Genomic DNA, 26226 nt, shown 5'->3' with positions numbered 1-26226 from the left:
TTCTCTGCCATTCACCTCAGAAATGTCTGTTTATAGTTGGTTTGTTCCACTCATGATCCAAACAAGGTCCAAATAGTGCATTTGTTTGGTATGACCTTCCCACCCCTCCCCCTTTATTTTTTTGCCATTTATTTGCTGAAGAAATGACGTAAATCCTGTAAAATATTCTACAATTTGGAGTTGGCCAATTGAATCTTTATGATGGCATTTATCATAATCTCCTATAATCCCATCCTTTATTACCTGTTAAGTTTTCATTAGATCTTTTTTTAAATTTTATTTTATTATGTTATGTTAATCACCATAAATGACATCATTAGTTTTTGATGTAGTGTTCCATGATTCATTGTTTGCCTGTAACACCCAGTGCTCCATTCAATACGTGCCCTCTTTAATACCCATCACCAGGCTAACCCATCCCCTCACCCACTCCCTTCTAGAACCCTCAGTTTGTTTCTCAGAGTCCATAGTCTCTCATGGTTAGTCTCCCCCTCTGATTTCCCCCCTTCATTTTTCCCTTCCTACTATCTTCTCTCTCTTTTTTTTTAAACATATAATGTATTATTTGTTTCCGAGGTACAGGTCTGTGATTCAACAGTCTTACACAATTCACAACGCTCACCATAGCACATACCCTCCCCAATGTCTGTCACCCAGCCACCCTATCCCTCCCAACCCCCACCACTCCAGCAACTCTCAGTTTGTTTCCTGAGATTAAGAATTCCTCATATCAGTGAGATCATATGATACATGTCTTTCTCTGATTGACTTATTTTGCTCAGCATAATACCCTCTAGTTCCATCCACGTTGTTGCAAATGGCAAGATTTCGTTTTTTTTTTTTTTTTTTTTTGATGGCTGCGTAATATTCCATTGTGTATATATACCACATCTTCTTTATCCATTCATCTGTTGATGGACATCTTGGCTCTTTACACAGTTTGGCTATTGTGGACATTGCTGCTGTAAACACTGGGGTGCACATACCCCTTCGGAACACTACATTTGTATCTTTGGGGTAAATACCCAGTAGTGCAATTGCTGGGTCATATGGTAGCTCTATTTTCAACTTTTTGAGGTAACTCCATACTGTATTCCAGAGTGGCTTAAGACTTAATTGGAGTCCAGTTCAATATTATTGGTAAGAAAACTACTGAATTACATCAAGAGGCCATAAGATCTGGAAATACCATTTTTAGTGATGTTAAGATTAATCATTGATTCAGGGGTTCCCAGGTGGCACAATTGGTTAAGTGTTTGACTCTTGATTTCGGCTCAGATTGTGATCTCAGGGTCATGAGATTGAACCCCATGTTGGGCTCCATGCTCAGTGCAGAGTCTGCTTAAGACTCTCTTGCCCTCTACCCCCCTCCCCCCTCCCCCCGTGCTCTGTCTCTCACTCTCTCTCAAATAAATAAATAAATATTAAAAAAAGATTAATCAATGATTCAGTGTTAACAACTTATCCATTATTAAGTTTTCTAGGAACATTTCATCTAACAGTTTTAGTCACCACTAGTTGCCTAGATTCATGATTTCATCAAGGTTGAAAAAAAAAAGAGACCAAAGACCAAAGTTAGAGAGAAGAGGAAGAACTGACACAGGAGACTGAGATGGAGGCCCCCCCTCCCTGTGGCATCTTGAAAGACAAATGAAGAAAATATAGGAAGAAAAAGTGATCAGTTGTGTCAAATGTTTCTTTTAGGTCAAGTACACTAAATTAGCAACTTGGTGGTTGTTGGTGATCTTGGCAAGAGCTGTTTTGATGGATTGGTCAGGGCGAAGGTCTAATTAGAGTGAGTTCATAAGAGATTGGGAAGAAAGGAATTGGGAATATCAAGTACAAACAACTTTTGTAAAGGAGGGAGGAGGAAAAATCATGAAATAGAAGGAGGGTAGAACCTAGTGCACTAGCGAAGGGATTGTTTTCCCCTAGGAGGGTGGGCAAGATGGCAGAGTTTAAGTGCAGGACCCAGAGGTTGGCAGGCATGGTCCTGCAGAGCTTCTCTGGTTGCCTCAAGTCTTAGGGAATTAGGAGCAAGGTCATCAGCTGAGAGTGAGGGAGGGGGGACAGATTTGAGAGGTTGAGGAGTCCGTTCTCTTCAGTCAGTTCAGCTGTATGGGTAGCTGGTGGAGAGTTGCATTTAATGAGGATAGCAGTTCTGTATGATGAATCAAGAGAGGGAGTAGGATCCTGCTTGTCCCTTGTAATTTGGGTCAAGAGCCTCTTGCATCTCCTAGGAGTCCTGCTGGTTCAAGGGATTCTCTGAGGTGGGGTTCTTTGTGGATGTTTTGAAATCTGCTCAGAGGTATGTTTGGAAGCCCCACATTCTGTGTAGCCTTATCCTGAGGCCCTTTAGGAAACTCTGAGGAGAATTTCTGTGGTTACTTGAAACTGAAGTGGGTTACCTAAGCCTATATTGGTTCCATCCTGTGTTTCCTGCAAGGACCACTGGAGCGCCCCCCTGAGATGGGTTTTCTGTTCTGCTACCCTCCTGCCTGCTTTGGTGTGATCACAGCCTTCAGCATGTATCCTCAGGTGTGATGTAGGGCTCCTAGTTGATGTAATACCTCTCCAAATGAATCTTACAGAGAAATCTGGCAAGAAAGGAGGTAATGATTGAATTTGCTTTCCTTTACAAACCAAAACCAAGCTGTGGGAGACAGACTAAAACAAACAAACAAAAGGAAAAACAAAGAGCATTTTAATGCCAGAAACCCTGAAGTAGTCCTGTAAATGAGGCAAAGCACTTGAAATTTATTACAAATGAAAATTCTGCAGCACATATGCTCAAAAGCAGCCACTAATGTACATTTATTGTCTTCTTCACTAAATCAAACCAGTACAGTTTATCCAGGGTCTTTCAGACCACAAGCAAAAGTCATGGTTTTTAGTGACTACTGTAAATGGAGCCACATGATAATTTTTGCTTTTCTGCCAGAGAAGATATGCAGAGATCTTTTTTCTCCCTATAAACAGAGGGAAAAAAAGAGATGAGCATAGGCAATTGTACTGTATACCTGTATTATTGATGAACTAAGCCATCACAGTGTTACATGGATGGAGGAAACGGGGCTGGAGAAAACTGCTGACATGGAACTGGACCAGTGGTTTACAGATCTGAGTAGAGACTTTGGGCAAAGCTTTTACCTACTGATATTTGTACAGCAGTGTCCTTTCAGAGGTGCACAGAAGCGGCCTGCAGGAAGCTGGTTGAGCAATGGCAAAGCATTCAAACTCATGAGTGAGACAGACTTGGATTGAAAAGCACAAACTTGTTTAAAAAAGAAAAAGAAAATCTAGCTTTGCTACTAATCAGCTGATTAACCTTGGAGAAATCACTCTCTTGAACTTTTTGTCGTCTATACTAGTATACATCTCCTAGGGTTATTATAAGGGTTGAGACAATAGATATCCTTGGTTATAAAAGTCTAGTACCATAATATGTTTTATGAGAGATAACTATTCTCTCCCTCACACCGCAGAAACAAGTTTCCTGGTATTAGCAAGTGCAGTTTTATAGAGTCTGTGGTATGCCGACATTTCCTGACCTATTTATCGATTTAAGACCCATTAACTCTGTACTCACAACTGTGGAAGATAATTTAGCTCTTCCCCACTCAACACAGTTTTCTTTTTTTTCTTACCCCCAGTATAATTATATCACAATTATTGACTAAATCATTACTGTGAGATGTAAACAATAGCCCATTGCTGAGCCACATAGGGAATTACAGCCACATATTTCTTTTTCTTCAGACCTTTCATTCTTTCTGTGGTTAACAACTGTGTCATGTTCTCTCTTGCCCAGTTTTTTTTTTTTTAAAGATTTATTTATTTATTTATTTGAGAGAGCGAGAATGAGAGAGAGAGAGAAAGAGAGTACATGAGAGGGGGGAGGGTCAGAAGGAGAAGCAGACTCCCCACTGAGCAGGGAGCCCAATGCGGGACTTGATCCCGGGACTCCAGGATCATGACCTGAGCCGAAGGCAGTCACTTAACCAACTGAGCCACCCAGGCGCCCCTCTTGCCCAGTTTTTAAACTCTGATTTTTTCCCACATACTTCAACATTTCTGTGATATGCCTATCAATAATATTTTTCATATGCTCAAATACAAAGTTATATTTCTTACCCCTGGAGTAGTACCTGACAAAATCTTTCATCTTTCTGTTCCAATTGTGATCCTTGTCATCTTCAAATGGTTTATTTTCTTGTCTCACTTTATGGGGTAAGGCCTTGAGGAACTTCTTAAAAAAGGGCACATGTTAGCTACATTTTTAAAGTTCTTGCATTTCTGAAAGTATCTTCTTTCCTACTCTTCTAGGCAAATGATAGTTTGGCTGGATATGGAATTTTCCTTGATTCTTTTGAAGCCATTTCTCCATTGTTTTCTAATTCTCCTATTGCTACTTGAAGAAGACAGGATCTTCCGGTCATTTATGGCTCTTCTGGAAAGTAATATGAAATGAATTAGATGCATTTTTTTCAACTGTAACACATTGAACGACAGGGTGTCAATTTAGGCTAAGAATTTTAGGGTTGTAGGGGAAGAACTATGTAAATAATCTGCAAAAGATATTTACTTTACAGATACAGTTTGGTTTCTTTTTCCTATAATAAACAGGATAGCTCATTAATTATGAAATTGTTAAGGCTTTTGGTAGTGTGCAATCAGTGCTATCCATTTAGAAATAGATGTTGCTTTGCCAAGCACTATGTTAAAGTTAACCTAAATTATAAATGATACAGTGTCGTAGACCTTTTTATACTGACGTGAAGAACTTTCTTTGTTTATGAGTAGTGTATTGATCATATTCCCTGACTGTTTTCTTAGTTATGTGATATATACAGACTTATTAAAAAATCTAAATGATAAAGAAGTTTATAAGTTTTACATTTATAAGCAAAACAATATATCTTTTGCTTTTCCAAACCACTCCTTTTAAGACTGTGGTGATTTATAATTACTATTCTGTAGTTATAAAATATATTCATGTTTTTATATAAAAATTGATTATACATCTAACATTCACAACATTATTGTTGTGATTGCACAAGTAATTTGCTAAGCATAGAGGTTGTTTATTTTGGATCAATTGTTCTTGGAGCTTAACAAAATTTTTAAAAATTATTTTATATTTTTTATTTATTTTTTATTTGAGTATATTAACACACAATGTTACATTAGTTTCAAGTGTACAAATTAGTGATTTGACAGGTTTATACATTATGCTGTGCTCACTACAAGTGTAGCTGCCATCTGTCCCATTTCATTGCTATTACAATATCACTGACTATATTCTTTTTTTTAAAGCTTTTATTTATTTATTTATTTATTTATTTATTTATTTATTTATTTATTTATATTTGAGGGAGAGAGAACACGAGCATGAGAGAGCAAGTGTGTGAGCGGGGGGTAGGGCAGAGGGAATCTCAAGCAGAATCTCAAGCAGAGTCCACTGAGTGCAAAGCCCATGTGGGGCTTGATCTCATAACCCTGAGATCACGACCTGAGCCAAAATCATGAGTTGTACTCTTAATCAATTGAGCCACCCAAGCACCCCTCACTGACTGTATTCTTATGCTGTGTCTTTTATTCCCATGACTACTGATTCTGTAACTGGAAGCCTGTATCTCCCTTTCCACTTCACCCACTTTGCCCCCCCCCCCGACCCCTTCCTCTCTGGCAACTATCAGTTTATTCTCTGTATTTATAGGTTTGATTCTGTTTTTTGTTTGTTTATTCATTTGGTGGCTTTTTTTTTTTAAAGCTTCCAGTTATGAATGGAATGATATGGTATTTGTCTTTCTCAATCGGATTTATTTTGCTTAGCAGAATACCCTCTAGGTCCATCCATGTTGTCTCAAATGGCGTGATCTCAACCTTTTGTTTGGCTGTGTAATATTCTATTATATATATATACACACCACATCTTTTTCCTTTTATCTATCAGTGGACTCTTGGGTTGCATCCATATCTTGGATATTGTAAATAATGTTGCAATAAACATAGGGGTGCACATATCTTTTTGAGTTAGTGTTTTCATTTTTGGGTAGGAGTAAATACCCAAGTCAAATTATTGGGTCATATGGTATTTCTGTTTTTAATTTTTTAAAAATTAATTAATTAATTTTTGAGAGAGAGAGAGCACATGCATGGGGGGAGGGGCAGAGGGAGAGGGAGAAACTCTAAGCAGACTCTGCACTGAGTGCAGAGCCCAATGGGGGGCTGGATCTTACCATCTGGCAACCATGACCTGAGCCAAAACCAAGAATCAGATGCTTGACTAACTGTGCCACCCAGGTGCCCCTCTATTTTTAATTTTTTAAGGAACCTCCATAGTTTTCCACAGTGGCTGCACTAATTACATTTCCACCAACAGTGCTTGAGGGTTCCTTTTTCTCCACATCCTTTCTAACACTTGTTATTTCTTGTCATTTTGATTTTAGCTCTTCTAACAGGTGTAAGGTGATATCTCATTGTGGTTTTTATTTGCATTTCCATGATGATTAGTGATGTTGAGCATCTTTTCATGTGTCTGTTGGCCGTCTGTATGGATTCTTTGGAAAAAGGTCTATCAGGTCCTCTGCCCATTTTTTAATCAGATTGTTTGTTTTTTTGGTGTTGAGTTGTATAAGTTCTTTATATATTTTGGATGTTAACCCCCTATTGGACATACCATTTGCAAATATTTTCTCCCATTCAGTAGGTTGTCTTTTTGTTTTGTGGATAGTTTCCTTTACCGCGCAAAAGCTTGATGTAGTTCCAATAGTTTATTTTTGCTTTGGCTTCCCTTGCCTTAGGAGACATACCTAGAAAGATATTGCTATGGCTGATGTCAGAGAAATTACTACCTATGTTCTCTTCTAGGATTTTTATGGTTTCAGGTCATACATTCAGGACTTAATCCACTTTGAGTTTATTTTTGTATATGATGTTAGAAAGTGGTTCAGTTTCACTCTGAAAGTAACTGTCCAGTTTTCCCAGCACCATATATTATTGAAGAGACTGTCTTTTCCTCATAGTATATTCTTGCTTCCTTTGTCATAGATTAATTAATCATATAAATGTGTGTTTATTTCTGGGCTCTCTATTCTGTTCCATTGATCTTTGTGTTTATTTCTGTGTCAGTACCATACTGTTTTGATTACTACAGCTTTGTAGTAGATCTTGAAATCCAGGGTTGTGATACCTTCAGCTTTGTTCTTCTTTCTCAGGATTGCTCTGGCTATTTGGGGTCTTCTGTGGTTCCATACAAATTTTACTATTATTTGTTCTAGTTATGTGAAAAATACTGTTGGTATTTTGGCAAGGGTTGCATTGAATCTGTAGATTGCCTTGGGTAATATGAACGTTTTAACAATATTAATTCTTCCAATCCACGAGCATGAAATATCTTTCCATTTGTTTGTGTCATCTTTAGTTTCTTTATTAGTGTTTTATAGTTTTTGGAGTACAAGTCTTTCACCTCTTTGGTTAAGTTTATTCCTAGGTATACTGTTCTTTTGGTGCATTTGCAATGGCATTTAAAAAAAAGTTCTCTTTCTGCTACTTTGTTGTGACTTTATAGAAACATTACTGATTTTTGGATATTAATTTTGTATCCTGCTACTTTACTGAATTCATTTATTATTACTAATAGTTTTTTGGTGGAGTCTTTAGGATTTTCTATGTAAAGTATTATGTCATCTGTCTTCAATAGGCCTTTCAATTAAAGTCTTCTTTCTACAGGTCATGAAATTTTCTTCTACTGTGTTTTGGCTTCCCTCTTCCCCTTTATTGTCTCTATTCTTTCCTTCTTGAAAGCCTTTTTGATAGGTACTGGATTTCCTATCACTATCTTTTTTTAAAATTCTTTATTTAAATTCAATATAGTTAACATATACTGTACTACTAGCTTCAGGTGTAGAGTTTAGTGATTTATCAATTGCATACAACACCCAGTGCTCATTATATCAAATGCCCTCCTTAATGCCCATCACCCAGTTACCCCTTCCCCCCACCCACCTCCCCTCCAGCAACCCTTAGTTTGTTTCCTAGAGTTCAGTGTCTCTTATGGTTTGTCTCTCTCTCAATTTTCATCTTATTTTATTTTTCCTTCCATTCTCCTATGTTCATCTGTTTGCTTCTTAAATTCCACATATGGGGAGAAGATATTTGCAAATGTCTTATCAAATAAAGGGCTAGTATCCTATCACTATCTTTCATATCTTTGAGATTATCTTATAGTTTCCTATCTTTGTTTTTTTTACACTACATTTAGAATACTCTTCACTTTAGGGCACATCTATTAAATCTTTAGTTATATCAATTTTATTATTAAATCTATCTTTGCATTTAAAATTTTACATTTTGATAACCATATTTTTAATTTTTAGGAATGTGTTGATTGTATTCTACTTTTTCCTGAAACCCTATGTTTGTATCCCACAATACTTAGGAAGAACTCACTCTTACCTATAGCTGATTAGGAGTACACTCAGAGTACAGAATGTCATGGGGCAAACATTTTGTTACTGTCCTCAGGTCCCCCCTGATGCTCAGAATTATCACCTCCCTCATCATCCTTCCTATATCTTCTACTCTACCTCCACCATCACCCCTGAGTTCCAACTTCATTTTGCTATCACTCTTTGTAGTGGGATCAGCAAACTTGTGTTTCATGTTGTTGTCACTCAAATCTGCATTGTTCATCTTGTGTTGCATGCCTTTATTTAGAATGAGGTCAGAAAAATAAAGGTTGTAAAAGATGAAGAATCCATTCCCACCATACTCCTTTTTCATTGAAGTCTTCTCCTATTTTACAGATACAGTAACCTGTTGTAGATCTGAGGATGGAGAAGAGAATTATTAAAGTATTCTTGTATTCCCAGAATGATCTCTATTTTTTTTTATGGCTCATTAATTCTCTTTGTTCATCTTATGTTCTTTCTTTCTTGCTCTTGGTTTTCTTCAAATATCCAATGGTCCATTGTGTTCTGTTTGTAGTGTTTGCATTTATTAGTAAGAGTCAGGGTTGGTCCAGGTAGCTGGTCATTGATTTCACTGTAACTGTGGGAATCTGTTTCCCTGACATGCCTCTCCTCACACTGGGCGAGCTGATCTAGTTCTGGGTCAGTGGATGGAGCATTTCCTCCTGCTGGCATACATCCAGGCTGATGGGTGAGAGCAAGCAGAAAGATGGTCTGGAACAATGTCAAGTTAGAGAAGACTTCCTCTGTGCATGGTTCTGGTCAGAGCTGCCTTCCTAATTTATTTTTTTCTTTTTTCAGTATACAGTTAAAATTTAGAGTTTCTTAGTCTCTCTCTGGCATCAAAATCTCTGGCAGGAAACTTCTTCATTCAGACCACTCACATTTTTAATACACAGACCCTAAGGCTTTGGGTGCAGGCTTAAAGGCCCAGGTTTATTGGGTGACAGGGGGAAGAACATAGTTTTCCAAGCTTTTCTGAATTCAGTTCTTTACTGAACTACCCTGATAATTGCTCCAGGGTGCTTTGCATTTGTGTACTTCCAGCTTCTAAGAAGAACCTTTGGTGTGTATGGATTTCCTCTGCTCTAATTTCTGTGCTAGTCCAACCTCAGGAAGGAAGGGATACAACGTGCTTGTGCTCCGACCCTTTCCTGAACCAGAAGCCCTTCTGAATTATTTTATTTTATTTTATTTTATTATTATTTTTTTAAAGATTTTATTTATTTATTTGAGAGACAGAATGAGAGACAGAGAGCATGAGAGGGAAGAGAGTCAGAGGGAGAAGCAGACCCCCCGCTGAGCAGGGAGCCCAATATGGGACTCGATCCTGGGACTCCAGGATCATAACCCAAACTGAAGGCAGTCGCTTAACCAACTGAGCCACCAAGGCGCCCCCTTCTGAATTATTTTAAATAAGATTTTATATTTTTACAGACTCACAGACTTTATTGTTGCAGATTATTAGTGTTTGGGTCCAGAGTCAATGAAAAATCAGCCTTACTTTTCATGTGCAAGGTAAGAGCAGACCAAAATGAAGTTTTATATTCCAAAATGCTTTGAGATGTTCTTCGAGATTTTCTAAATGAGCCATTCAGATATACAACAGACATGAGCTCCTGAGTGTGTGTGCAAGTGTGCGGGCATGTGTGCGTGCGTGTGCACACACACACATACACACACACTGCAGTTTTCCATGTCTCCTGTCATCTAACAGTTACAGCAGACGCAGGCAGTAATTTTGCCATCTGCAGTGCCAGCGGCTGTGGTGGAAGTCTGTGCAGGAGCCAGCCATGTCAATGATAGGAGTAAAGTATTGAGTCAGAAGGAAACGACTTTGCCTCCCACTTACCTGTTCTCTGGTAGCAGACAACTCCCTCAAATAGCAGTGGGGGCAGCTTCACTTGACTTGCTTAGCCTGTGTCCACTGTGAACCACAAACACCGAAAACATTTTATCATTTCAGGATTCTGGAGCTCCGTGAAATTAAACTCACTGTTTCTCCCCACGCCCCGAATCCTGTTATAATGCTTCTTTGTTAGCGGTACTTTCCCTCCCTGCTTGATCTTCCTTTTTAAACATACCTAAATGTTTTCCCTAACTTCAAATTAATTTATTCATTGTCACCCCTGGGGTCCCCTCCTTTCTAGTGACACTGCTATTATTCGATCCCTGTGGTCCTGAACTCTGGTGCTAGTCTCTCTGCTGGGCTTAAGCCTTCTAGTTGCTTCTCCTTCCCGTCATTTATACCCTGTGTCTCCAGAGAGGCCCTTCCAATCAGTGTGTGGCTCTGATGATGACTAGATGAGACACTTTCCTGTTTGATTCCCTCTCTGTCCCCTATCTGCTTACCACAGTGACCAGCATTCAGTAGATAAGGTTAGTCAAGGTTCGTGATACATAGCCAGCAGAAAATGGAGGTCAAAGAAAGCTTGCTTTCTGTCACTACCCCTTCCCTGCACCTCCTCCACCATGGCTTCCAGCATCTCAGTCCTTCCGTCGTGACATGCATGGCCCAAAGACACTCACAAATGAGAAGCCCTCCCATGAGCATACCCAAATTTCATGAAAACAGACGAGAATTTGTAGGGAAGCAAATCCCTTCAAGGTTTCTTCTTTCTGGGCCCCGTGAAGATAAGCCTCGTGATGGGGCAGTCACAGCCCTGGTACTTATGGGAAGTTGTCCCCTTTCTTTCCCACTCCAGAAAGAAGATCCAAGTTAATGAAAGAAATATTGTGACAGGGAGTGCCTTGGATTGCCTTCAATTTATATTTTAAAGGGAATTATTCCCAATTTATTATTAGTAACAGACTACGCAGAAACACTGGATGGTTGACCAGGAAACCCTGCACTTAGAAGAACCGAAGCCTCTGCTTCTTGGCATGACAGCCAGCCTCTTGTCTTGGGGTACCAGCACTTTTTGTTCTCCTCACACTCTGAGCTCCTGCCCAACAGGTTGACTTCCTTGTCTGCTGAACTCACTGTTATCCTTTTCCTGTGTCTTTTTCCACTTACTCTCTCCCCCTACAGTGCTTTTCAAATCCTCTAAGGCACACTTAAATGCTACTTTTTCTATGATGTTCCTCACCCCTTTCCCAGTAAAAATCTTGGTTCCATCTAGCTGTTTGTTTGCATTTTTGTTATATTATGATTCAACTATACCAGAGCTTTTGTGGATATGCCTTATTTCTTCCAGACTTGGTATATTTCATTCATTTTTTACTCCATATAGTGCTTAGCATAGTACCTTGTACACCATAGATAATTAATAGATGCTCGTTGACTGGATTTGTATTAAATTGGCATCATTTATTTGTCCTGGCTAGTAAAGGTTCTAATCTGTGGGAAGACATTGATAACTAAAATTTAAATGTAGCTAATATCCTGCCTGGAAAAACAGATATTAATAACACCATAAAATTATCTCATTTATTTTTTATTTTTTTAAAGATTTTATTTATTTATTTGACAGGGAGACACAGCAAGAGAGGGAGCACAAGCGGGGGTGGGGTGGGAGAGGGAGAAGCAGGCCTCCCGCTGAGCAGGGAGCCTGATGCGGGGCTCGATCCCAGGACCCTGGGATCATGACCTGAGCCGAAGGCAGACGCTTAATGACTGAGCCACCCAGGCGCCCCTAAAATTATCTCATTTAATCCTTACAATGACTCTGTGAGTAGGCATTTATTTTCATTTTACTGAAGAGGAAACAGGCTTAGAGAAGTTAAATAATTTGTCAAGATGACACAACTGGTTTAAAGTAGTAGCACCACTGTGTTCTGTGTTCAAAATGTCTGCTGGTTTATTAGTTCCTGAACTGTAAACAAGCTAAAGAATACAACTGGATTTTCAGTCTACTCCCGTTTTTTATAATTTGGCTTACCATCCTGCAGGGTCAACAATGGTAGATGATCTTGCTCTTGAAGAATACCAGGGAACTGCCCTGAGTGGCTCCCCATACTCAGTGCTTAGGATACACAAAGCTGTTACTACACATTTCCCAGGCGCCTACTGTGTTCCCAGCCTCACATGTCCCCTGGTCTCCTGCCCTCCTCCAGTATGTTAGAGGCAGGTGCTGAGAAAGTCATCATGTGAAGTACCATAACTTTCCAGATGCTTTGGGAAACAAGACTCAATTTTACAGGAGGGCCAATGAGTGCATCTTGGTAGAAAGTGAAGCTTTGCATCCTGTAAATACTCAGTGAATGTTTCTTGAATAGAGACAGGACTGGAAGAACACATCTCCCTGGCTTTCTTGATTCACAGATGGCTCAAAGACCCTTCCTGTTTCTGTAATTCCCTTTACCTCTTGTCAGATACCTAGCAGTGTTGTTAGTTTTGCTTTCTTTCCGTTTTCATCATTGATTTAAAGCAGAGGTTGGCAAACTTTTTCTGTAAAGGGCCAGATAGTATATAGTTTAGGATTTGTGGGCCACTCAGTCTCTGCCATACCTACTCAACTGCCACAGACATGAAAGCAGCTACAGTTGATATGTAAATGAATGGGTATGATTGTGTTCAAATAAAACTTTATTGAAAAAAATGAGGAGTCAGCCTGGGCTGTAGTTTTCTGACCCCTGATTTAAAGCAAAGACAAAATGTGCTGTGCTTATTAGATGTCACTGTGTTTGATTCTGTGTTTTCTATACTTTTCTAAAACTTACTGGGCAGGAAATGACTAGGTTGACGACACAACCATCTAGTTTAATAATTGAAGTAATAATGGCTAACACTTATTGAGTGTTTGCTACATGTCGGGCACTTTGCTAAGCACTTTACATGCTTTATATGACTTATAAAGCAACTACTATTATTATCTCCATGTAAAATGAGGGAAGTGAGTCACAGAGAACTTAAATAGCCTGCCAGAGTTCACATGTCACTGATAAATTGATACAGGTGGTTTAATTGCAGGATCCATGAGCACCTGTACTGATAATAATGATACTGAACTGAGAGGGAAAAGCATGGTACTTGTAATCAGAAATATGTGTTCGTATCCCAGCTCCATGCTATGGCAAAGTATATTAGCACCAAGCCTCAGTTTCCCCACCAATAATAAGGGAATAATAATATAACTTGACCCTTCAACCTTAGAGATTGCCTAGAGATAAAAGGGTATATGAATGTGCTTTACAAATTATAAACAAGATACCCTTGTTAGTTTTTAGTCTGGCACTTAGATATATCTTAGTTTTTTTTTTATGTGAAATAAAAACTTAAGAACAATAGTGAAATTATTGAAACTCTAAGATTTGTAAAAGTGTCAATACCTAAAGCCACCTTCACTCATTTCCTCCTTGATCTCTCTCTGCTCTATAGCACTAACCTTTCCTGGGTGTTTGTTGTATTATATCCAGGCCCATCTCTCCTGTAAAGAAAAGGTGTCCTATTCATTCTTTTTCTCCTTTGCTCTGCTGAGCAAGATTAAACTTTTTAAAAAGGTTTTTCCTGGATCACTTGCCCTGGGTGGACATGGGGTGGGTAGAGATGAGACTAAAGGGCAGATAAAGCATAGTTAGGTTTTTTTGGAGTTCAAATGTGTTAACTTAATTTAACTAAATATGGTTAAAGTTCAACTTGGCTGGCATGGTTTTAAGGCACCCACTCCGCAATCCTATCCATCCCCTCTGCACAGTGTCTGGCCAGATGTTAGCAACATACTCACAGAGGTCAGTGGTGTACATCTCCCCATCTGAAAGGAAACAAAAAGGATGGAGATATTCTTGAATCTTGCTCCTTTTCCACCCAGGCAGTTCCTTTACAATATTGTGCTTAGTAAACTCCCCTTTATTTTTAACTCAGCTCTCTTTTATTATCTCTTTAGATAACAAAAGTCTGTATCAATTTAATATTAGTCAGGATTCCCTAGAGAAACTAACCAATAGGCTTTCTCTCTCTCTTTCTACCATCTATCTGTCTGTCTGTCTATCTATCTATCTATCTATCTATCTATCAATCTATCTTTATTTTTAAGGAACTGGTCATGTGATTGTGGGTGTCAGCAACTCCAAAATCTGTGGGGCAGGCCAGCAGACTGGAAACTCAGGCAGGGCTCCTGTGTTGCACTTCTGTAGGTTACCCTCTTCTTTCTTGTTCTTTCCCATTTCATTAAATGAAAATTTAAAATTTAAAAATATGGGAAGAACAAGAAAGAAGAGGGTAACCCACAGAAGTGTGATTGCCTGTTCTTTAATAGTATCATAACTATTTTCACATAAGGCTCAGAGATTCTGTTTTGCTTATGTTAGATTTTGGCCAAGTTAGAGAATTATTCAGATTAGTTGAAAAATAAAAAAAAATAGTCCATCTACCAGTTACATTTAGGTGGGGAAGGGGAGTTTAAAAAATACTGTCAGATATTTAAAAATTTCAGTGACTTGATTTAATCAACTGCGTGTTTTTCTACCATATCTATATACACTTCCACCCCCATCCCCTATTTGAATCCTTGCTTTTAATAACCATAAATTTGGAGGATCATTTAATGGCTGGAAAGTTAGAGGGTTGAGTTCAACTATGTGGTTGAAAATTAAGACAATACTAATGAATAGTTCATAAAGTTCCCTGAATAATAAACTGGTAACATTACATTTGAATTTATCCATTTTTAGATTTTTTTTGTTTTGCCTAGCATTTATACATTTATGCCATAATATAACCTCCCTGAATTCTGATTGAGCTGGTCTTAAAAGCAAATTTATTTCTTTAAACATTCTAGCACCACATCAATTTAAAAGTTTCTTCAGATTTTATAAGGCATGAAAGTTATTCATATGAATTTACATAAATATTTTAATGTATGTTTAGTAATGGTTGCAGTGAAGCTGTCTGTGGTTGTGTTCTGTACTAAAAAAACAACTTTTGCATTAAATATCAACATTTTAAAGCTCTTTGCTAAAAGTTTCAATGAAGTGTTTCTTCGTCGGTATTGATATCATGGGACGATTTCTCTTAGTAAAAGTAACACAATATGCTACACTATTTTGAACACAATTCAGGCTTTTTGTAAGCATTCAAATTATGTGTCCTTTCTGAGTAAATAAATACTTTTGCTGCACCAAAACTAAAAATTGACTTGATTAAATATGGTATCTGTGAAGAGTAGGATTAGGAGATTTTAACTTTCATTTTGTATTTTCTACACTGTTTGAATGTATATTTCTATGGGCATAACAACTCTAACAATGACTCCAACAATAGTAGCTAAAGATTTGCCTTTTTAAATACACAGTTGAGCAGAAAAATAAAAGACAGTAATTTGAGATATAAAATTATGTAATTATCCCAGATGACTTTTTGGGAAATGAAAATTCCCTCTTTTTACATAACTTCAGACAATTATAAAACTTATTTTATAATTTTACTTCTTCCTTTTTGATTTGGTTGCCTTTTATTTCTTTTTCTTGCCTGATTGTTCTGGCTAGGACTTCCACTACTATGTTGCATAGGATTGGTGAGAGTGGGCACCCTTGTTCCTGATGTTAGAAGAGATGCTTTCAACCTTTCACAGCTGAGTAGTATATTGGCTGTAGGCTTTCCATATATGGTGTTTATTATGTTGAGGTATGCTCCTTCTCCAATTTGTGGAGAGTTTTTGTCATGAAATATTGTTGAATTTTGTGAAAGGCTTTTAATGCATCTACTGAGATGATCATATGGTTTTTACCTTTCATTCTACTACTGTGGTGTATTAGATTTATTGATTTGTGTATAATGAACCATCCTTGTATCCCAAAGATAAATCCCACTTGGTCATGGTGTATGATCCTTTTAATGATTTCTCAAATTCACTTTGCTAGTATTTTTTAAAAAATTTTGCATATATATTCATCGGGGATTTTTAAAAAGATTTATTTATTTATTTGAGAGAGAGACAGAGATAGTGAGAAAGAGCACAAATGGGAGGAGAGGGAGAAGCAGGCTCCCCACTGAGCAGGGAGCCCAATGTAGGGCTGGATCCCAGGACCCTGGGATCATGACCTGAGCAGAAGGCAGACGCTTAACCGACTGAGCCAGCGGGGCGCCCCTCATCAGGGACATCGACCTGTAGTTTTCTTTTCTTGTAATGTCCTTATCTCGCTTTAGTATCAGGGTAATGCTGGCCTCATAACATGAGTTTGGAAGCATTCCCTCTTCTTCAATTTTTGGAAGAGTTTGAGAAGAATTGGTGTTAATTCTTTCTTAAATGTTTGGTGGAATTCACTAATGAAGCCATCTGGTGTGTTGGGAGGTTTTTGGTTACTGATTGACTCTCCTTACTTGTTATTGATACCTTTTTGGTTTTTAGGACCTTTTGGAACTTTTTTGGTTTAACCAGTGCTACTTATCTGGAAAGTACAGTGAAGTATCCCATAAGCATAGTATTTCTTGTGATGTTTCATTGTGTCTTGATTTGGATTAATTGAGAAATACCCATAAAAGTAATAACTCTCTTACATTTAGCTGTTATTCCCTATTCAGATAAATACAACATAGAACTAACAAAATTTAAAAGGCAAAATTTTAGCCCTTGATAGAAAGTAAATTATCTTTATATTAGCCATCCTCACCTAATATCTTAAATATTTAACCTTTTTATAGTGCTCTCCCCTTTACTTGGGTACTCCTTTAACAGTATAAAGTTTTGACAGTTCTTTCCCTTTTAACACTCACAGAAACTCCAAAATTTCTGTATGTATCTATGTATGAAATATATGTAACTATATAAATATACAGTTAAAAATGAAATCTACCACTGAAAATAGTAAGGGAATTTTGAATTGAGGCTTTTTGAAGCCCTTAAGAATTTATTTAGAGACTTCCTTTGTTGGTAGTATGTTGACTAGATATCCTGGGTAATCCATTGGAAACAACTATAATTGCTGGATTACATGTTAAATAATATCTTTCAAAATGCATCACTGAGCTGGCTAGGAAGTATGACATTATACAGAACAGAAGAAAGTGAAATCAGGGAAATTCTGGGAAATAAGAGAGCCTGGAGATATTTATGAAACCGATGTCTTCAATTTTCCACTTTGACCTACACATAGTCCAGTAGGAGATTCCTACATAAATCTGGGGCTCCAAAAATACCCTTGGTGTTAGGATGAACGAGAAGTCAACTTTCTGTATGGAAAGGAAGAGTAACAAAACTTGTCTGATACAACCTTAGTTCGGCATAGTGGAAAGGAAAATATCTTTCTTGTGAAATGATAACCACAAGTTGGCCCTCATGTGAGCTTGCACCTACGATTGATGTTATCATGTAGTCTAAAAAAAAAAAAGTCACAGCCAGACTTTGTGCTTTAATGTAGACCCAGGTTGATAGTGACCATAGGGCATGGGGAAAAGGAAATACAAATCCTCACTGGGTAATAAGATTTCAACTTGGGCCTCAAAGATTACCCACTAAAAAAGTTTCAAAGATTATGTGCCCACAGACAGAAATCACCAATCACCCTTCCCAAAAGCAAATTATCATGAGCAAAACTGCAGGAAAAAAAAAAAGAGACAGTAGAACCAGATTCAGAAACTTCAGATATTGGAGATTTAGACACATAATGCAAAAGATGTATGTTAAATATGTTTAAGAAGCAAAGGGGGATTAAATATTTCAGCAAGGAGTAAGAAGGTATAAAAATGATGAAACAGATTAGAAAACAGAACCAAATTGAGTACCTGGGAATAAAAAGTATAATCATTATAGTGAAAAAAAAATCATTAGATGGGTTACACAGTAGAATGGATATAGCAGAAGAAAGTTTAGTGAACTGGAAAACATATCCAGACAGTTGATCAGCAATAAAGCTTCGGGAAATAGGTAGATGGCAAGTATGAACTTCAATTTAAGATACATGGAAGACAGAATATGAAGGTGTAATAAATTCTAAACAGGGTTAAAGAGGAGATCGCAAAAAGAATGGAAAAACACAACATTCAAAAAACATAATGGCTGAGAATCATCCAGAAGTGCTGAAATACACCAATGCTCTGGTTTTAGAAGCCTACAGTTTGCAAGCAGAAAAAGTAAAAAAGGAACCCACACCAAAACTCCTCTTAGTGCTTGACAGAACATCAAAGATGTGGAGCTTATCTTAAATGCAGCCAGAGAAAAAAGACAAAGAACCTCAAAGAGGCAGTTAGATGATTGATTTCTGAAGGGTAACAATGAAAAATGAGAAGCTGGTCAGATGATATTTTAGATATCCTGAGAAAACACATTCCCCAACTTAGAATTGAGTACATAGTAAAGTCATCTTTCCAGAATGAAAGTGATAGGACACTATCAGATGGAAACAGAGTTTCCTACAAAAACAATCACCAAAGGAAATTTTGGAAGGTATATTTTAGGCCGAAGAAATAAGATTCCTGAAACGATGTTTGATTATGCAAGGAGGAATGGTGAGTAAAATTTGTGAAATATGTGAGTAAATAAAAATAAGGTTTGGCTAGTGACACAGTGTCTAGCTTGAAGATTAAATAATTAAGTAGATCTAGAATATGGGACAATAATAGTATAGAAGTTGGGAAGGGGATGATGAGACTTGAGGGGTTCTATGAACCTTGCATCCCTGGTGTGAACTTTGTGTCCAGATTTCCTCTTACGGGGACAGCAGTCCGATTGGATCAGTGCTCACTCTAATGGCTTCATTTCAACCTAATCACCACTTTAAAAGGTTTATCTCCAAATGCAGTCATATTCTGAGATACCGGGGGTCAGGACTTAAACATATAGATTTGACAGAGACATCATTCAGCCCATAATCATTATAAATGCAACTTTTGTAATAAAATCCCATTTTCTGGAACAGGCAGAGACCAAAGTTATTTCGGAGGATTGAACTTGTCTATTTAATTTAAAATCATTTTGGAAGAAAGTGGACATTAAACATGCTAGATCCTGTCCTTTATGATTTTCTTAATGTCTTGACATGTTTAAAAAGCTCACTAAAATAAATAATAGGCTCGTAATCATAACTCAGTTTCCTGCTTCTTTAATGTTATAGAGCTAGAACTATTTCTATAAAAATTAAATCATAGGGGTGCCTAGGTGACTCAGTCAGTTGGGCGTCTGCCTTTGGCTCAGATCATGATCTTGGTGTCCTGAGATTAAGCCCCGTGTCAGGCTTCCTGCTCAGCAGGGAGTCTGCTTCTCTCTTTCCTTCTGCCCCTACCCTCTGCTCTTGTTCTCTCTCAAATAAAGAAATAAAATCTTTTAAAAAAATCATTAAAAAATCATAAAAAATCTTTAATTTACTTTCAAGAATGTATGGTAACTCAAATTAGGAAAGCAGAGGGTAGAACCTGCTTTAATGAATAAATAAAAATGGTTGACAATGAAAAATTAATTACATGTAGTTCTTCTAAAATTCTTGAAAATAATTTGCTTTAACCAGAGTAAATATTCCTCCTCTTCACTATTGTTTGTAGTACTGCTTTTCTTGATTAATCTGGCTTTTTTTTAGATGATGGAACATAAATCTTGGACACATTTGCCTTCTACATGCCAATAGCATGTGGAATTAGAATTTAATGAGCTTTTAGTGTTGTGATCTCAACAGACATGAGCTTTGCTATTGTTTTTTTAATGGGAAATATTTTATTTTATCATATAGTGGATTGTATAAGAACTTTAAAAATAATCAGAGGGACAGATTTCCCAAATTGTATAATGCTATTGCCTAGTTAATTGCACATAATTTTTTTTGTGACAGACACTTTATTCAATATGTGCTTGCCTGAACTTGAAAGATTCACACAACACACTCTGATTTGTCACAATTTGGAGAGGGATCTTAAGAAAAAATAGCCTTTAGTTGGTTGGTAAGTGATGGGTTTTCTTGGAACACATCGCTTGCTAATTTTACTAGACAAGAAAATAAATTCAAATGGTCAGCTACATTCCAATTTGTATTCTTCCTCTAAAGTCCTCCCCTTTTGCATTCTTGGGTTTTGACACTCCTACACACCAGTTAAAGCACTTGTTAGAATGTTCAAAAGAAATTGTTGCAATTAATTTCCTGGTTTCTTCTTTCTTTGATGTGTCACTATAATGCTTTGAGTAATTTTCAGTGCCTGGCGTCTGTTCAAGGACGATTTTTTGACTTTGAGGGGAGGGAGAAGCAATGAAGGAATGAATGTATATTTTTTCTTAAATAAAAGATAGAACCTATTTTTGTCTAAATATTCTAAAACATTTTTCTAGATAGGTGATGAAAAATAGATAACTAATTGGCACAGTTAACTACTCTTAAGATCCTTTCTCTTTGGGGTAGCCATTAAGGACAGAATTTGTCCAGCGGTTTGTAATATCCAACATGTCTAGGCTATCTTGCCCAAAAGAAATTCAGATAGATGAGCCTTGCAAACTGGAGCCATCTGAAGTTTTAAAATGGCTGCAGGTGTCTTAGTAGGAGACTAATTTTATTTTCTAATGATTAGAAAGAATGACCAGACCATGAACTCTAGGGTTATGCTTCTTTTCTCATGTCCTGCACAGAATGTTCTGAGCAGTTTCTATTTGTAGTTGAACAGCAGATCTGGTCTTCCTGTTCACTCTCTACTTGCATTTTAAGGTTTAGAAGTATTTGATCTTGCCTTGCTTCTTTATAAACTTGTTTTATTTTTTTCCTATATTGCCATTCCCAAAGTAATGACTAATTTTCAGTAGTGGGTAAGAAGGGAAAGAAATGATAAAACTAGTGATCTGGAGGAGTTTCTTATTCATGGTCTTATTCACCTTTTAATAAGCATCACCTAGCACAAAGACTGGCGCCCAACAGGCATTTGGCTGAATTTTGTGGACTGAATTGGATTTGTTCTTAGAGTAAACAACAATAAGGAAAATAGTATTACAGAACTTTCAATCTAAGGGAAGTATCAAGAGTGAAGTTCTATATTCTCCTTCTTAAAACCTGAGGTTTTTTTCTTGTAAAACAAATCCACATTTAAACATAAGCATTTCTTAGTGACAGATCAAGGCTAATAGAATGGACTTGTGAACTATGTGCAGAATTTCTATTAAAAAGTCTGTTGTGAAATATAAACCCAAGAATATAAGATTATCCTAATTGTTCACATAAAGTTATTGGTGCTTTAGTTTGAGCACTTTCAACTATACTGACTTTAAAAATTCAGATATGTGCAATCTCTTAATATTCCTTATGTCCTTGGTAGACATTGTTCTCTGCCCCACCTGCTTTCCCAGCAGCCTGTCTGTTATTGGGCTAAACTCCCCTTAAAAAAATTTTTTTTTTAGTATAGTTGACACACAATGTTATATTAGTTTCAGGTGTAGGCTCTTTATGTTCATAATGAACATCTTTTCCTCCAAAGAGTCCTATGTCTTGGGTCAAATGTAAATACCAAACGAAGGAGTTCTGCAATGTTTCCAGACAAATCAGATGTGTTTTCATTCTCTATGTTAAACTTGACTTTAACATCGTATAGGTTTTTTTATATGTTACAAATATATTTGCATAGATAATTCCATTTCATTTATTCACTCTGTGTCTAACTCAATAAAAATTCATTGCCTGCCTATTGTATGCAAGTTGGTGAAGACACAAATGTGGTTAAGGCCGGGTCTGTGCCCTGGAGGAGTTCACAGTGGAATGGGAGGCTGACACAAAGATACCTAGCAAAAGAAGAGGTGAGAGCTGGGATCCCAAAGCCATGGAGACCTGGTTCAAGTCCCACTGTAACTGTGCTCCTGGCCATGTTAATGACTTTAGCAGCCTGTTTCCTTACTGGTAAAACAGATTTAACATATAAAATGCTTATCTTATTGAATAGCATTAGAAAGTGTTCACAAAATGTCTACAACAGGGCTTGTCCAATAGAAATAGAACTCAGGCCACATGTGTAGCTTAAAGTTTTTTACTAGCCACATTAAGATGGTAAAAAGAAATAGGTGAAATTAATTTTTTTTTTTTAATTTCACTGTCCCTCCTTGGTAACTAAACTTTGTTTCCTGAATCTATGAGTCTGTTTCTGTTTTGTTTGTTCATTTGTTTTGTTTTACAGATTCCACGTGTAAGTGAAATCATATGATACTTGTCTTTCTCTATGTGACTTATTTCATTTAGCATACTACCCCTTAGGTCCATTCATGTTGTCAAAAATGTCAAGATCTCATTCTTTTTTTATGGTTGAGTAATACTCCATTGTATATAAACACTACATCTTTATCCATTCATTTATCTATGGATACTTAGGTTCATATATTGGTTATTGTAAATAATGCTTCAGAGAACATAGGGGTGCATATATCTCTTTGAATTTTTTTTTCATTTTCTTTGGATAAATACCCAGAAGTAGGATTGCTAGATTGCATAGTAGTTCCATTTTTAATTTTTTGAGGAATTTTCATACTGTTTTCCATAATGGCTCCACCAATTTACATTCCCACCAACAGGGGAATGTGCAAGGGTTCTGTTTTCTCCACATCCTCACCAACACTTGTTAGTGCTTGTCTTTTTGATGATAGCCAATCTGACAGGTGTGAGGTGATATCTCTTTGTGGTTCAGGTGAAATTGCTTAACGATATATTTTATTTAATCCAATATATCCAAAATATTGGCATTTCAACATGTAATCAATATAAAATATTAATCAGTTACTTTGCATATTCTGGGGAGATAAGAAAGGAATCAATGAAGTGGATCTTGAAAACCCGGTAGGAATTTACCAAGTAGAGAGGAAGAGGGAAGACTCTCTAATTTGATCTCTTGAAAGCATGTGGACTAGCAGTAGTAGACTCTAATTATTTCATAGCAACTTACTGAATGCACATTATGTCAGGTGCATGGGCTATGTGTTTGGACTTCAGTTAGAGAGATATGGTCCTTGAGCTCAAGTAGCTTAGAGTGTAAATATCATTCATGGTCCTATTTTTCAGAGAGGTGGATATGAGTAGGATGTGGGGTGTGCCAAAATCCTGTTGCTTCTGTAGCTCAGATATCTAGCTTGTCACCTTCACGATTTCCTTGTGAATTAAGACTTTTTTTGTGTTGTAAACAAATTTACTTTGCTTATTCATTTCCAGTGGAAAGAAAAACTACTTGTTTTTTTGTGTGTTTTTTGTTTGTTTGTTTGTTTATTATTGCTTGTGATTGGCAAAGATGACATGGCCCATACTGAAAGTTTTCTGTTGCATTCTGTTGCGTCATTTGCTTGTCAGCATTTCACCTGTCAACCAAAATTGGGCTAAATTCCATTCATGTCTTTGGCTCTTTTACTTGAATACCTGGGGCAATGGTTAGAGTGGCTGCTCTTCTGTCACCTATCTGGGATGTTAGACCTATTCACTAGACAGATAGATGATTTAGATTCAGCCACTAAGACCCTTGTAGAGTCCTCAGTATATTGCTTATTTTGCAGTCCTGAGTCCCTAGTAAAATCAAGTGAACTCCCAAACTTGCAGATTTCTATTCAGTTGACTTAGTGTAGATTTTGCCCCTCGCTTTGTTTTTAATTCTTTTTTTTTTTTTTAAAGATTTTATTTATTTGACAGAGAGAGCACAAGCAGAGGGGGAGAGAGGGAGAAGCAAGTTCCCTGCTGAGCAAGGAGCCCCATGTGGGACTCGATCCCAGGACCCTGGGATCATGACCTGGGCTGAAGGCAGCCACTTAACCAACTGAGCCACCCAGGCCTCCCTACCCTCGCTTTGTTTTTACCAACTCTCCCTCAAGATGAGGGGGAAAAAAAGAAGAAACAAACTGAAAAACAAAATGGAACAAAAGAAAAACAGACAAGGACAGTTTGGTATATCTAGAAAGATGCTCAAGATTATTGTTGACAAGGTAATTGTTTACTCTTTACAATATTCAGTAAAGGAGACTTTTGCTACTGTCTTTGATTGTTTTTTGGTATCTCATGAGCCTCCTAGTCACAGGAAGCCTTTCCTCAAATCGAATCTCTATGTCTCTTTTTTCACTGGATGTCTTCAATAAGGCTACTTCCCATCAGTCTTAAAGTCTCTCCTCTTCTGAGAAATATGGGTGAAGGTGAAATTGATGGCTCTTTGTAGAAGTCTAGGAAGGCTGTTCAAACCCAAGTGAACATACCTAAGCAAGATTCAATCTGAGAACCCAAATACTAGAAATAACAAATTTGGTGAACAATTTTGGCACTTTAAACTAGGCTAAAATCAACAGTTATGGCACCTACATGTACAACTGCAGAATTTCTTATAGAAAGTGATTTTTACCTCTGTTATGATATCCTAGCTGTGCTTAAGTAGACAGTCTGGCTCCAGTACTTGTAGTCTACCCTGAGTTGTATAATCTGAGCACTGGTGAGCTACTATTTGCATGTATTATTTCTGTTTCTGCTTCTTCATCTCAGAATTGGGGATGACTTTCCTTATTAAATAAACCACATCATTTCTTATAGCCATATGCTGTGTTTGTATCATCCTTGTATCTGTAAAGTAATCTATACCCAAAGTTGAAATCTCAGAAAATTTTAACAAATATTTAGAAAACCTAATTTTTTCTTCTATTTTATTTTTTTATTATTTTTAAAAATGATTTTATTCACTTATTTGACAGAGAGAGAGAGAGTGCAAGCAGGGGGAACAGGAGAGGGAGAAGCAGACTCCCCAGTGAGCAGGGAGCCCGGTACGGGGCTCAATCCCAGGACTCTGGGGTCATGACCTGGGCTGAAGGCAGACGCTTAACTGACTGAGCCACCCAGGCGCTCTGTTCTTCTATTTTAAATGTTATCCTACTTTAGCTTTAGCTTGTATACTTTATGACCGTAGAGGAAACAGTCCATCTTTGAAAATGAGCATGATCTATAGATAATGTCATCAGTGGATCTTCTGAAGGAGTTTTCCTATCCAAATATAGGCCTTATACTCTGTTAAGCAGGGCAACAATTCTAAGCTTTATATTGGGGCACGAGCTTGCCCTCAGGCATTAGACATAGTGAGTTAATTCTCTTGGTCAAGTTTTCCTTGTATCAATTTTCAAGTGTGTTTTTTACACGTGTGGTGTGGTGGGATGAGGAGAGTAAATGTTATAGTCAAATTGCTGATGAGAATGTGTATAATATGAAAATTTGGTGCCCTTACTTGCCTTCATAACAGGGCCAGGATTGTGGTGAGATTGGTGAGGCACTCAAACTTGGGCACAAAATTTAAGGAGGAGTCAGAACACTCAATATTCAAGACAAATAGTATTTTAATACAGTATTTTAAAACATCAAAAGTAATGCAAAAATATATGATGAACAAAATGTTGAAATTTTAAATAAAGACATCATTCTTTTCTTTTCCTTTATGTTGTAACACACCACTACTTAGTGGTGAACCAAGTTCTTGCTTTCCTCACTCCCCATTTAACCATTTAGGTTCATTTAGATTTCTAGATCTTCTGCAGCCATATCTTCTAAATCCAATTCCACATCTGTACCAATGCACTGAATTTTTGCCTATTATGGTCCCTTAGGAGAATGATGTTTTAAAGGAAAATGCTAAGCAAAAAGCCCATTTCACATTAGCTCCATACTATTGTGGTGTATTAATTTCTTGGGATCTATGACTTGATTTTCTGTGATGACACAGAAAATACTGATTGACTTCTGGGTTACTCTGACATGTGGAGAAATTGAATCACTGTTTAGTGCAGCCTGAACTTCTTTATCCATATATGAATTATTTCTCAGGAGGAAGCATTTCTTCTATAGAATTGTGTTTGAGTTTCATTTTTATTTCTTAGAAGACAGGAGTTGGAAATTTAAAAAGAATTCAACTACAGGAACA

At 37.2% G+C, this 26226-nt stretch overlaps 1 protein-coding gene across 3 annotated transcripts in view; it reads left to right on the top strand.

Annotated features, from left to right (window-relative positions):
- Positions 1 to 26226, top strand: part of ESR1 (estrogen receptor 1) — a 361147-nt gene that overhangs the window by 227292 nt on the left and 107629 nt on the right. The window lies entirely within an intron of this gene.

The sequence above is a fragment of the Halichoerus grypus genome, chromosome 9 (assembly GCF_964656455.1).
Source record: "Halichoerus grypus chromosome 9, mHalGry1.hap1.1, whole genome shotgun sequence".
Classification (NCBI taxonomy): domain Eukaryota; kingdom Metazoa; phylum Chordata; class Mammalia; order Carnivora; family Phocidae; genus Halichoerus; species Halichoerus grypus.
The sequence above is the reverse complement of the archived record's forward strand: the minus strand, read 5'-3'. Positions and strand labels throughout refer to the sequence as shown.